Source organism: Pteronotus mesoamericanus, unplaced genomic scaffold (genome assembly GCF_021234165.1).
Source record: "Pteronotus mesoamericanus isolate MK-2021 breed Mesoamerican mustached bat unplaced genomic scaffold, CSHL_Meso_final contig_173, whole genome shotgun sequence".
Classification (NCBI taxonomy): domain Eukaryota; kingdom Metazoa; phylum Chordata; class Mammalia; order Chiroptera; family Mormoopidae; genus Pteronotus; species Pteronotus mesoamericanus.
This window is the reverse complement of record NW_026555072.1, coordinates 16677962-16691146: the sequence shown is the minus strand read 5'-3', so window position 1 is coordinate 16691146 and position 13185 is coordinate 16677962. Positions and strand designations below refer to the sequence as shown.

Below are 13185 nucleotides of genomic sequence, written 5' to 3'. Positions count from 1 at the left end.
GAAAACAAATGAAATCTTCATTAATTAGAATATTGGTTAAATGAATTTGATACAACCTTAGGATACAATAGTATGCAACTGTATAAAAGAAGACTGCTTTTAAATTGCAATTCTGGAAAATAATTGTCAGTATATATCATTAAGTACAAAAAACATGGTGAAGAAACAACGTTTATAGTATTCTACCAACTGTTGTTTTTTTTTAAGAGGATGGGAAAAAGGAAAAATACATATACAAACACACACACACACACACACACACACACACACACACACACAGAGTCTATCCTTGGAGTGCTATCCGAGACACTGATGACCTTGGCAACCTATGGGGAGGGAAACTGGGTGGCTGAAAGATGGAGATGTATGGGAGAATTTATGCCCTTTTATTCTTTTGAATTCTGCACCACAAGAAATTTTATCTTTTCCATATGGAAAATGATTTAAACTTTTAAAGTCTGTCGTAGAAGGGTGAATTCATTCTCAACTTTGTAATAATTAACCCAGCATAAACTTATTGACAGAGGACTAATTAATTCACTTCATATAAAAGGAATGTGTAGAGTCTCTTAAAATTTGAAACAAAAATAAAATATCTAAACGATAACAAAGATTCACAAACCAATACGTACCCATACCGCATGCGTTATAGTGTGATAATTTGTATTGCATTCCATGCACCCTATACTATCTTATTCTATTTCATTTTTCCCATTAAATTGATTTCATAACTTATTAATAGGTCACTGCCAACAATGTTAAAAAAAAAAACAGTTCTTTAAACTGTCTCCTCCTCTTCATCCTTATTACCAAAGTCCGCTTGGTGCTTCTCCCTGGAACCTTTCCCTTTCTCTTATACACATTTCACTTTATCAATTCCTACTCAGCTTTTAAAGATCCAGTTCAGCATCATACCCTCTAGGGAACCTTTCTTGGGACCAGAGCTTTATTTAGCAAGTATGAGTATCTTCTGGAGGGCTTGTCAAAACACAGATTCTTCTTCTTCTTCTTTTTTTTTTTTTTTACTAAAAATGTTTAAATATTTTATTTACTATTTTACTTTTCCTTAAAGGTGCAGGATTTCAAATCTTGCATCAGTTATGTGGACATGACAAAGGTGAATGAAATAGAAACAATATACAGAATATGAGATACCATGATGTCATGATCTGAAGTTTTCTACCTCTTCCTCCATATTCTGAATAAGAAAACACGCATTCCTGAACTTAGGGCCCACCTACTCTAATTCAGTAGGTCTCTGGAGAGGACCAAGGATTTGGATTTCTTACAAGCTTCTTGGTGATGCCTCTTCTGCTGCTGTTGCTGGTCTAGGAAGCGCGCTTCAGTAGCTGTGCTCTCAAGAACAGTTTGGCTGGGTTGGGTATTAATCTTCTGGGTTCTTACAGCATCCTATATGTGTACTTGCTATATTGCATTGTAAATGTTTCTGCATTGATATAGACACTGAGGTATATTTTATACATCAACTCAGCTCTAAGCAAATTGAGACTGAGGGCTGACTTAACATAGTAGGACGTTGTAGTTTATTAATAGATGATTTGTTAGCTGAACAGAAATTTCATTAGCTTAGCCTCATGTCTTTTTCTGACTGAAGAGGTTGATCTGGGATACAGGCAAATTAAGTTCATGTGCATTTCAGCAGGATATTTGATAAAGTCTCCAAACAAATGTTTATGGGGGAAAAATGGAATAATATGAACTGGGGAGGAAATCAAGCCATTAGAGTTTGGCAACTAGTTGAACACCTGGGAAAGGAAATGGATGGTTGAATTGATGTCGAAATAGACAGAGGTTTCCAGCAATGTGATGCAGGGCTCCGTCGTAGGATTCAGTCTATTTGAGAATTGTTGCGCAACATAGATCAAGTTAGAGAAGGCAGACATATCAAATCCGCAGTTGAAACCAAGAGGTTTGCAATATGTATATTGTGTGACGGAATCAGGACCTGCTCTGAGACCTGAGATTACCTCCTCTCCACCTCTACTATCAGCTGGATTGATGGGTTAACATATGGATTAAAGCTTTGAGTAGTTGGGGTTAAGTACAGGTTTTCTTTTGAGGGGGGCGGTGCAGAAAAAGGGGGAAGTTAGTGGCAGGGGCAGAACAATCAGAACTGAGGCTTCCAGGACCTCGGTGGGTAAACCTGAATAGGTCCGGGGAAGGGGCTGACTGATAGCCCTTGTATCTATTTCCAAAAAGCAGACTACCCAACAGCAGGAGAAAGGAAACATCAGCTAGAAACAGCTCACATGAGAAAGAGCTGGTGACTTTAGACACTAGTAAGCTCAGTAGGAGTCAACAGCGTGACACTGTACAAGTACTGATGCAGTAAGGCGCCAGGCCACGGCTAAAGGCATGGGCTGCCGGGAGGGAAACCCAGCGGTGTTATGGCTGCCTAACATGTGGTCATCCAGGGCATGCGCTGTGCCTCGCTTCTCCTCATAGAATGCTCATCTCTCCTAGAGTGGCCATCTTCAGACTAGGGTACACAAAGACTTTCCTAGGAATATGTGGGCAACAGACGGTGTGCATGGAATCAGTTTCCAGATTCTTCACTTCTATAAGGGAGTGTTGTCTGGATCGGCTCCTGTGGTACACACCTCATCCCACATATCATTCCCACTTTCTGTCACATTGTAACAAGAGCAAAAACGTGAAAACAAACTAAATGTTCCTTACCCACTTTTTGGTTAATGACAGTCCTACCTTACAAAATATAAGCATGCTTCCTCTGGTATAGTCCAATGGTGACCTGTGCCCAAGACACATTTGTGCCAAATCAAAATACAATTCAAAATATTGATGGCTGAATTCTTCTTTTCATCAAGGAACCATTAAGCACTTATCCATCCACCTCATTAATAGAGTCATTTTTAATAGAAATCTGAGTGTGTTTAATATTTATTGACATTTCCATATATTTAGGTAATTTGGTTACTGCTAGGTATACTTAGTATTAACAATGGTAGCTATAACTCAATCTAAAGGGTTCTTTAAAATACTTAGAGCCTTATAGTCACAGGAAATTGTTTTTAAAAATTGAATTTAAATCCACATAGATGTACTTGTCACACGGAATATGATAGAGTGGTTAATAAAAGACTTAGTAGCATAAATATATATGACATTAAGATACTATTCTTCAGAAAGTGGAATGGAAATATGATTTAAAGAAGAAAGAGGAATGATATGAAACTTCTGTTTATTAAAGATGAGCTTCTTTCGTGTATTTTAAGTGGATGATGGGGGATATTATATTGCTATAGTATTTGGATTCCACTGGATACATTCAAAAAAGTAATGCAACATTTTTAAATGTTAATATTTACAACATGTCAGGGGAGAAAAATAGATGTCGACTTCAAAATGTGCAAGAGCATAGGTTAAAAAAAAAAAGAAAAACTATCTTGAGAGTTTTATAAGCAGAACAGCCTTCAGAGCACTGCAATGGAGCTTGGCAGGGGAGGAAACTGTAACTGCCACACCGCTTGCCCCTTGGCCAGCGAAGTGTTAACCCTAGTTGAGGCCCGTTCAGGAATTTTCAATTCAAGAAACTCTTCTCCAGTTGATAATCTTCTTTTTAAAAATATTATTTATTTATTTTTTAAAAACATTTTGTTTTTAGACAGAGGGGAAGGGAGGGAGAAAGAGAGGAGAGAGACATCAACGTGTGGTTGGCTCTTGTGTGCCCCCTACTGGGGACCTGGCCCGCAACTGAGGCATGTGTCCCAACTGGGAATCGAACTGGTAACCCTTTGGTTGGCAAGCCGGCGCTCAACCCACTGAGCCACACCAGCCAGGGCTTAAATTTATTTTTTTATTCTTGTTCAACTATAGTTGTCTCCATTTTCCTGCCACCACTTTCCCCCTCCCCTCCCACCCCCACCTCCCACCCTCAATCCTTCCCCACTTTGGCTTTGTCCATGGGTCCTTTATACATGTTCCTTGACTTGACCCTTCCCCTTCTTTTCCCGTTACCCCCCCCCCCTTTCCTCCGCTCTGATAATTTTCTTTTTAGAGGGGCAATTTGGTTTGGTGAAACATCAACACCTCATGACTATTTGTAATCTTTTTTGGAGCAGTTTTTCTTTGCAAGCTTAAGTTTTAGACTTAGGGACTCTTATCAAAATTTCAACTATAACAAGAAAGGTCCCATCAAACATATCTTACTATTGCCTTAAAGAAATGTGTTCCCACCTTCGTTTTACCTTAATCCAATTGAGTCCCAGGATAATTGGCTCCATTTTTCATTTTTAATGAGGAGGAAAGTCAGGTTAAGAAGAGTGAGTTAGCCAATGTCATAAATCCAGTGTACGACCTGAGATCTGAACTTACATCTTTTGCTTCTCTCCCTAGTATCATGCTACGTAAATTCAGCAATGGCTTTTGGAGTTGAGCAGAGGGGGTGAAAAGTAAGAGAAGAACTATGATCCTCAGTGCTCAAAGAGAAAACTTGATGCTGAATTCTGCTTATCTCCAAATGTAAGTAATCTTCAAGGTTTTACTGGAGACAGAATTATCTTCCTCCCCAGAAACAACCTAACAGGAATTTTTAATTTTCAATAAACCTCTATCTAGTTGCATGGTGAATGAGGATGTTGTGGCTTTTTGTCCAATAGCTTTCATCCACTATTTTTAGGACACCTTCCACAGAAATAGCTAATAGAAAACACTGAAACATTTTCCTAGGGAAGAGCATTGGACATAAAAGAGGCCAGTGTCCCGTTATCTGTTTCTAACCTCCCCAATACCACCTCTTAAAAAAATGAAAATAAGCTAAGTCAGAAAGCATATCCAGTTGAATTTGAGCTGGTATGCATCTGTCAAAGGGAATAACTATTCACATGTGAATGATCACATTCCAAACAGTGAACTACATGGCATAAACCTCTGAAAAGCTGATTTTGTGAACAATGGCCACATTTTCAGCTGACTTACTGGGGATCCATTGGTGAGTCCAACTAAAAATCCAGCACTCCAGGTAACAGGCTTTGGAAGCGTGGTAAACGACAGGTTTTCATTATTAGGATTCCGAGTATACTAGTAAGGCTAGGCTAGAGTCCCAGAGTTCTTTGAAAGCTACCACTGGTTTCTTTATGTATTTTTATTCATTTATGTATTTGGAAAAACAAAATTTATTGAAGAAATGTAAATTATACCGAACAACATGATGAACGTGATGGATATGATTTCTGGTTTTCATTTTGCAGTATGGGCAACACAAATACCGCCTCACATCCAGATGGGCTCTGACCAGTCACCAGCAAGTGGAGTGAGGATCCACTTGAAGGGCTGGGTGGACCGGTCTGGATTGCTAGGAAATGGGTGGAGTTGTGGATCACATGGTGTGATTTGAGGGGAGTCACGTGTGTCTCTTCTAGCTGCATGCGGACAGGTGAGATATTTCCACCAACAGATTCTTTCCTGAGGATCAGTGAATGAGAGTCCTGTCCCATAAATGCAATACCCCTGGTAAATGCAGAACAGGGGTGTAAAGTGAGTCAGTCTTTGACCCATCAGAATTTCTATATCCAAGAACTTTCCTTTACCCAGTTGGACCTCAACAGACTTGGGGCAAAGGGATGGGGAAAAAAACACACTTTGCTTGGGGCGGTGGGCGTACAATGCAGTGTGCAGATGGTGTTTTGTTGTGTTGTACACTTGAAACCTGTATGGTTCTGCGAACCACTGTCATCCCGATACATTCAATACAAAAATGAGCTTTAGTATCAACGGTATACTAAGGCAAAACTAGCGTTTACTCTTCTCTTCATTAAAATGCCAAACTTTTTTTGGATTATAATTCTGTTCTCAGTAAGAGATCATAAAAGGCTTTTCTTTATCTTTTGAGCAATCCACCTAGGCAACGATTCTGGCTTACCAGAATAATTTCCTGTGTTTTATGTTGATTTTATCATGTCCTTGATTACTGGAGACAGCGAAGTCATCTCACATTTGAAAGAGCTGGAGTCTTTTTACAACCAGGTTACCTCCTATATTTACTTCTGAAAACTTTTATTGTCACTGGGTAAACGGGTAGCCAAGCATTGTTTCAGTGGCCCATGATCCTGTTTAACAAAGTGTTCAAACTTTTTCACCTTTTTGACAACCTTTGATATTTTGCCTTCCGCAAATCAAATCCTCAATGAAATTTTAATTTCAAACTGACTTGAAAATCTTAAAAGAGTATCCCTGACCAGTGTGGGACAGTTGGTTGTGCATCATCCCGCAAAATGAAAGGTTGCTTGTTCAATTCCCGGTTGGGGTACATTCCTGTGTAGCGGGTCCGCATGTGAGAGGCAACTGATCAATGAGGTTTCTCTCACACATCAATGTTTCTCTCCCTCCATTTCTCCCTCTCTTCCTCTCTCTCTAAAAAATCAATAAATAAATCTTTAAAAGAAGAAACGTCTTAAAAGGCTAGTTCCCTCACCTTCTAAAAAAAGAGTTCTTAAAAATAATTAGGTTTATTTGCTATGCTGAGTTGCATGAAAAGCATCATCAAATAAGAAGAGATGTTTCCCCTTCCCTGGGTTGTATTTACACAGGTCAAATGTTATTGGTGTAAACATTTCAGTAATGGGATGATCTGTTAATATCCCTGCTGTGGGTATGTCCTGCTGCTGCTTTGCCTAATATTACACAACAGTATACTGTTATCAGTCCTAATTCCAGTTATTATTTAACATGCTTTGTGCCACAGAAACAATCACATTTCCTTATCATAATGAACTCCCATCAGGTCTTTAACCACGGCAATTCGCAGCCTTGCGACCTTCACGCGTAGTTGTTGCTTACTCTGAGGCTTCCCCGAGATGGCTTGCACTCAGCTGCAGGCCAGAATGCTCGTTTTCAAGAACGTACTGCCTTAGAGGCCCGTGGAAAGGGCTATGCCCTGGTACCCAAGGGCACAGCCTCCTGGTAGCTTTGCTGAAATAACTTTGAGACCATTCCACTGGCCTGACACAGGATGTCCAGAACTCTAGTAGAGAAGCTGCTGGGTTTATGCTGCTGCTGACCCGAGATCACGCAAAACAAGAATCAATTACATGGAAACTGAATGAACTGATGTGGGATAATTTGATTAGGGCTTTTGTTTGGACAATTGCTGATGCCTTAATGTTCTATTTTCTTGATAGAAGAGACTCCTTTTGCTTCTCTCTTAGGCTATCTCAAACTCATAGAAATTTAGTAGATTATAGTTTTGTACACAGAAGTGATACATTTATCTTTTTCTCCCTGCTTGAACCCTCCAGAGTTCAGAAATACTCATTGAGAATTGTTATTTTCATGGTGTTACAATTATTTGCATATGTTCAATATAAAATCTGCCCTTTCGTGCTAGGACGTAATTAAGAAAGTTAGTTATATAACCAAGGCTTTGACTGGGATGTCACAGTTGAGGATGATGTGTGTAGATTAAGTTACAACCAGAGTTTTAAGGAACCACTTTTGACTTTTTGGAGACGATGCTTCCAAAGCCCTTTTGGGAAAATTGACCTGGTATCTGGCTTATGGGATGTCCAGACTTATATGTGAATGAGGCAATCTGCTTTCTGGCAGGCCCGGAAATCCTTTGGATATTTGGAGGACTTTGAGAGTAGAGGAATTCATCCATATCTATAGGTACAGATGGAAAATTAATGGCAAGGTCTTATCTTGGCTCTCTATCCTCCTGAGGCTTTTAAAAGTCAAATCTAGGATTCTTTCTGAAGAACTATCAACAAATATAAATCTTAAAAGGGCGGCATGGTCAATTACTATCCATGCTGCACCCGTGTAAGTAAAGAGCCTGGCCTTATTTTATAAACAAGAAGAATCTTGAGTATCTGATCAAAAGACAGGTTGACTGTGGACAAAAATGTTATGTTTCTATAGAAAACGATAGTACAGCCTATCAGATTCTAGTCCTGTTCATTGTCTTTGAGCTATTGTCAATTTCCTCATGAACTGCATGCTTTTGTTACCTGCCTGTCAGTTGGACTGGATCCTGCCTTCTTTTACATTTTCTCAGTTCTTACCAATTTTTCAATTTTTCTAGTGTCCTTTAATATCTGGCTACAACACTCCGCACTCATGTTTCCCATTTTTCTCCTATTCTCCTGACTTGGCGCTACTGAGAACTAAAAGCCGACTGCCCAGATCCCTATTCACACTGTAGTTTGTTTTGCACTTGAACTTTTGCCCCAGGATCTAGAGAAGCCCTGAGAGCTGAAGCTGGACAATCTGATAAACATCAAGGGACTCATCAGCACAGTAGCTCATGTAAGGACAACCTTCATGCCAGGGGCTGCTGCTGGGTGGGCCGCCCGCTCACACCTCTCCTGTTCTGCTCCAGGAAATAACCAGGACTGTGGCCGATCTTCCCAAAACCTCTCTGATGTCTGTGCCATTGCCGAAAGCGTTCAAACTGTCATAAAATGACCATTGCCATTCTCAGTCCTCCATCAACAGATGTTCCCAACCCAAGCTCTAGGAATCTTCTTAATTAGTCCCTGTGTTTGTTGTCAAATTAATGGTAATTATTCTTTGATTTTCCTCTAACTTCCAGAGGAAATCGCTTTCATTAAATACCTGGTTGTTCACGCCATCCAGCAAATATCCTCTCCCTACCAAGTCTCAAAGTCAGTTCAATAAGCCCTTCAACAACAGAAAGCTTCTGTAATGAACTACACAGACTGGCTCTCCTAAGTGTTCAACTATCCTGGTTTTCCTTGAACCAAAGAGAGGACTCACGAAGGTGTGTTAACATTCTCCTTAGCTTGACTACACTTTAGACCGGTTCCTGCCTGGTTATGGGCCTGGCCTCACTTTTCTTAGCACATTTACTTTAATTCACTGTTTGGAATGTGACCATTCACATCTAAATGGTTATCCCTTTAGATACATGAGTACCAGCTGAAGTTAAACTGGATATGCTTTCTGATTTCATTTAAGTTTTAAAAGATTTATTTATTTTTAGACAGAGGGGAAGGGAGGGAGAAAAAGAGGGAGAAACATCGATGGGTGGTTGCCTCTCGCGCGCAATCCAGGCATGTACCCTGACTGGGAATCGAACCAGCGACCCTTTGGTTCACAGGCTGGCACTCAATCCACTGAGCCATGCCAGCCAGGGCTATTTTTATTTTTATAAGAGGTGGTATCAGAGAGGTAAGAAACAGAGAAGAGTACACTGGCCTCTTTTATGTCTAATGTGCTTTTCTAGAAAAACATTTAAAGGTTTTCTACTAGATAGGAAACTATTTCTGTGGAAGGTGTCCTGAAAACAGTGGTTGAAAGTTATTGGACAAAAAGAGTGAGTACAACATCCTCATTCACCATGCAACTAGGCAGAGGTTTATTGTAAATCCCTTCTCTGCCTCTTTGACAGATTTATCTAGAATCCAGGCATGTCTTTCTCAAGGACCTGGGACCTATGCCTTGAAATGTAGATATTAGGAAGGATAGCACCCAGTCTCCCTGTCTCTGTGGGAGGATAGTAGCCTACCTTCAATAAGCGACAATTAGCAGACACAGATGGCTTAATCACATTAACCAACCTCCCCTCTAATGTTCTCCCGGTGAGGAGCTCACTGTGTAAAGTGACTTTTCCGTGAGCTCATTCCAATGCTGAAAATCCTTCTTCCCTTTTGCTTCAGTGCGAGTTGAGTTCAGTCTCTGTCCCCCAGCGAATAGTCTAGAATAAAGTCTTTCTTGCCTACTAAGTTGTCCAGTGCAATTTTTTTTTTCCTTGACAACTCTCGCAGCAATGTGAACACATACAGAGAAGGATTTGGGCGTTCAGATGCTTTATCATTCGGTCACTACATTTGTGTCCTTTGGTAGTATTTGGCGTGGATTTGACATCGTGGGGAATTTTCTTACATGGTAAGGAAGAACCGGCAGAGTAGTAAGTCGTGCTTATTTACAGACTACAGAAGGAAAGTCATTTTTAGGGGAGGGAAAAACCTCCCTGTCATCAATAGGAAAGCACGGGAGTCAGTAAAACTTAACGTAAAATTATATGTTTCCCCCCTAATAAAAAGTTTGGAAAGCAGGATTTAGGCAGTTTCATGTCAGATCAACAGTATACCTGCAGCTCATTACTGAAAACATTCATTAAAGATGAAAAACCTAAGAAGACCCTTTATAGAAGTTTTAACTGGTCCCTGGTTCTTAGCATTTAATTATCATTTCTAAAATCTGAAATCAACATATCTTATGTCTAAATTGAGAATACATTTGAGAATCAAAATTCAAAGGCATGTCTTCTAGTGGGCTGACTGATGGGAAAGGGTTGTGATTATGCCTAATTTTCACCCTCTATATCACGGTCTCATTGATTATGTTTCTCAGCTTGCTAAGGGTTTTGCGAGGTGATTTTCAAAATGAATATTGCTATCTGCAGGATTTCCTGAATAGGAATAGTTCGGGAGTAAATTGCACAACCCAAGCGATGTGCGGTCAATTTTCACACCAGCATAAACAATGTATTAAAACAGAGCCCTTAAGCACTTTTTTTTTTTAATTTGGGTTTCATTACACAGCTAGCTGCATTTCATCAATAAGCATGAAGTGCCAAGCAGGCAAAACCGCACCTCACAGAGGGCATGCCATATTTTTCTAACAGGTGTTCAGACTTTGACTTGATGGCAAGACAGGTAGCCATTGCCACCACGTCCAGACACCACCCTCCCTTCCCCGCACCCGGGGTTATTTAACTTAGGAAATGGCAGCTTGTCCATTGATGTTCTTTGCATTAAATCTTTTCTTAGATTTTTAAAAAGGTATTTCTTTCCCTACGTTAAAAATATGGGCATGTCCTCAAAACTGTGTAAAAGGTTTATTTTTAGTTTCCAATAGTTTAAAGTTAAGCCAAGTGCATTTTACCATCTTTCTTTAACTGAAAAAAAGTTTAATCTCTTTAAGCAGAGGGCTACAGCAGGCTGTACAGCCTAAGATCACCTATCGTACAGCAGAACTCTGCAAATCTCGATAACTCATTTTTTAGACAGTGACTACGGATAACAACAAGACAGAGAAATAAAGAACTCCGTAAATTAATTATTCGCACAGGTCGCTACTTCCTGATTACCAGCTAGGGGTCTGAGAATTATGGTGGGGAAGGTACTCACAAGTCTTTCTATATACGATTTTATGATCTCCCACACCATCCCCCCCCCACCCGCCCTTCGATACAGCCACAAGCTGAAGAAAAAGGCTAAAGTAATATTTTTGAAATCTGCACTCCAGAGATGAAAAACTCAGAATATGCACAGGGGATTGAAGCCAAGGAGTTTTACTGCTGGAATAAAAAGAAGCTGCATCTCCCCTCAGTGAGTCAGACCAAGCCGCAGGAGACAAATATCATGATTTTCTGAAACGACACACAGCATTGTGAGCGGTGTCTTGCAGCTCTGATAAAGGGAAGTGATTAACCGGGCTGAGGTTGGCTTTCGTTCCAAACGGCAGGAACCCATTTGGCAGGAACCCATGGGCCACGGACAAAGGCCCATAAAAGTTTTCAATATTTGAGAACGATTCGGGGGGCGGGGGGCGGGGGGCAAAGACTGGGACCAAAGTCACTTTGGTTGAGTGGACAATGTCCGTTTGTATCATTGGACTTTTGTTGTCTTGTAAATATATTCCACATACAGAGACTAACATCGAGTATGTTTGTCATCATTTTAATGAAGAAGCACATTGTAAATGAAGAGGAAGTTACAAAGTAAAGGAATGCGCTTTTTTCAGTGTTACGAAAAGCCATTTCTGATTGGGAACAAAGAGCTTATGGTCTCTCCTCCTTGAAATACTAAGTCAAGACATATTTAAGAAGATATTAGATCCAAAGTAATTGAGAATCTGGCTGAGGTCATTGTTTATCGGACCAAGTTCCTGTACTTCTTTGTTGAGATTTATTTATTGGGTAAGGGTAAGTCAGTATGGATGAGCTGCAGTTGCGCTGAGAATGGGTGCTTTTAAAATACCTCTGAGGACACTATGTACTAGCTAGTTGGAAAAACTCAGGAATCCTAGAGCTGATGCCCCCCCTAAATGATGATGTCATTTATCTCCCATCTGGTCTTGTCCTTGTGACCACCACGTATGACCCAAGTGTACGGGACTGGTGCGTCAGGAGCCACGCCCTGGTGTCGAGACCTCCAGTGTGCCGTCTCTGTGCAGGCTGTGTTGTTACCTGTTCTATATGCTTCCTCAATGTGAATTTAATTTGTTCTGGGTAAAGCCTATTGTGACTCGAGTTTAATCGTCAGACTGAACCCAATACCATCCCACTGGTCGAGCCCAGGTGTAGCACTGATGAAATAATGTCGACCTGTGACTTACACAGTATCATCGCTTTAGCTTTCAGAAGGGGAGATATAAATATCAGGAACAAGGTGGCGTAAAACCAGTGGAGTACACTTTGCAAATGTAACTCATTTTAGTTATATCAAAGCGTGTACGCTCTCTCTCTATCCTGACTCAAGCCCCCCTTTGCTAAACTTTCACTTTTCTTCTCTAGATGAGCCTCACACTTTTTAAATCCTTGACTTATTTTCTTGCAAAGCAGCAACTCTATGGAGATTTTTAAAAAATGTTAGATTGCTATAATCTTAGACAGTAAATAAATGGAAGAATTTGGGTCCATAAATTAAAAGAAAAAATTGCTTAAAGATGTTACTTAACATATTTAGTCTGAAGTTACCCATCACATTAATTAATAGGTTGTACTTTCGATTGGACCGGTCTATTGGATTCCCTGTTTAATGGCGTTGGCCCTCGGGTGGGTGAAAAATGGGGTGTCGTGTTGGGACAAGTCCTTTGCATGTGATCCTGGGAAGGGAGACAAGATGGAAACGAACATTGTGGACAGGGACTCTGAAAAAGGAAGTGGTGGTATCTAACTATCTGAACAGCAGGCTTACCTGTAATAGCTCATTACCACTCTGGCTGACTTGTCAACCATCTCTATTGGCTGATTCAAAAATACTAACAAGTGCCCATTACACACTGAGTCCTGGGCTGGGGGGTACGCAGAAGGAAGGGGGGATAAGGAAGAGAGGAAGATGCCCTCTACGATCAAAAACAGTGGGATGAGGTAGTCAGGTCTAAAATTTAAGTGTAAATCAACGTACAGAGGCTATTGGAGATGGATACAGAGGTTTATAAGAAATCCTAAAAAGG

General features: G+C 40.3%; 1 protein-coding gene across 3 annotated transcripts in view; it reads right to left on the bottom strand.

Annotated features, from left to right (window-relative positions):
• The window catches only part of DMD (dystrophin), a 1878371-nt gene that overhangs the window by 685575 nt on the left and 1179611 nt on the right, over positions 1 to 13185 (bottom strand). The gene's annotated exons all lie outside the window — the stretch shown is intronic.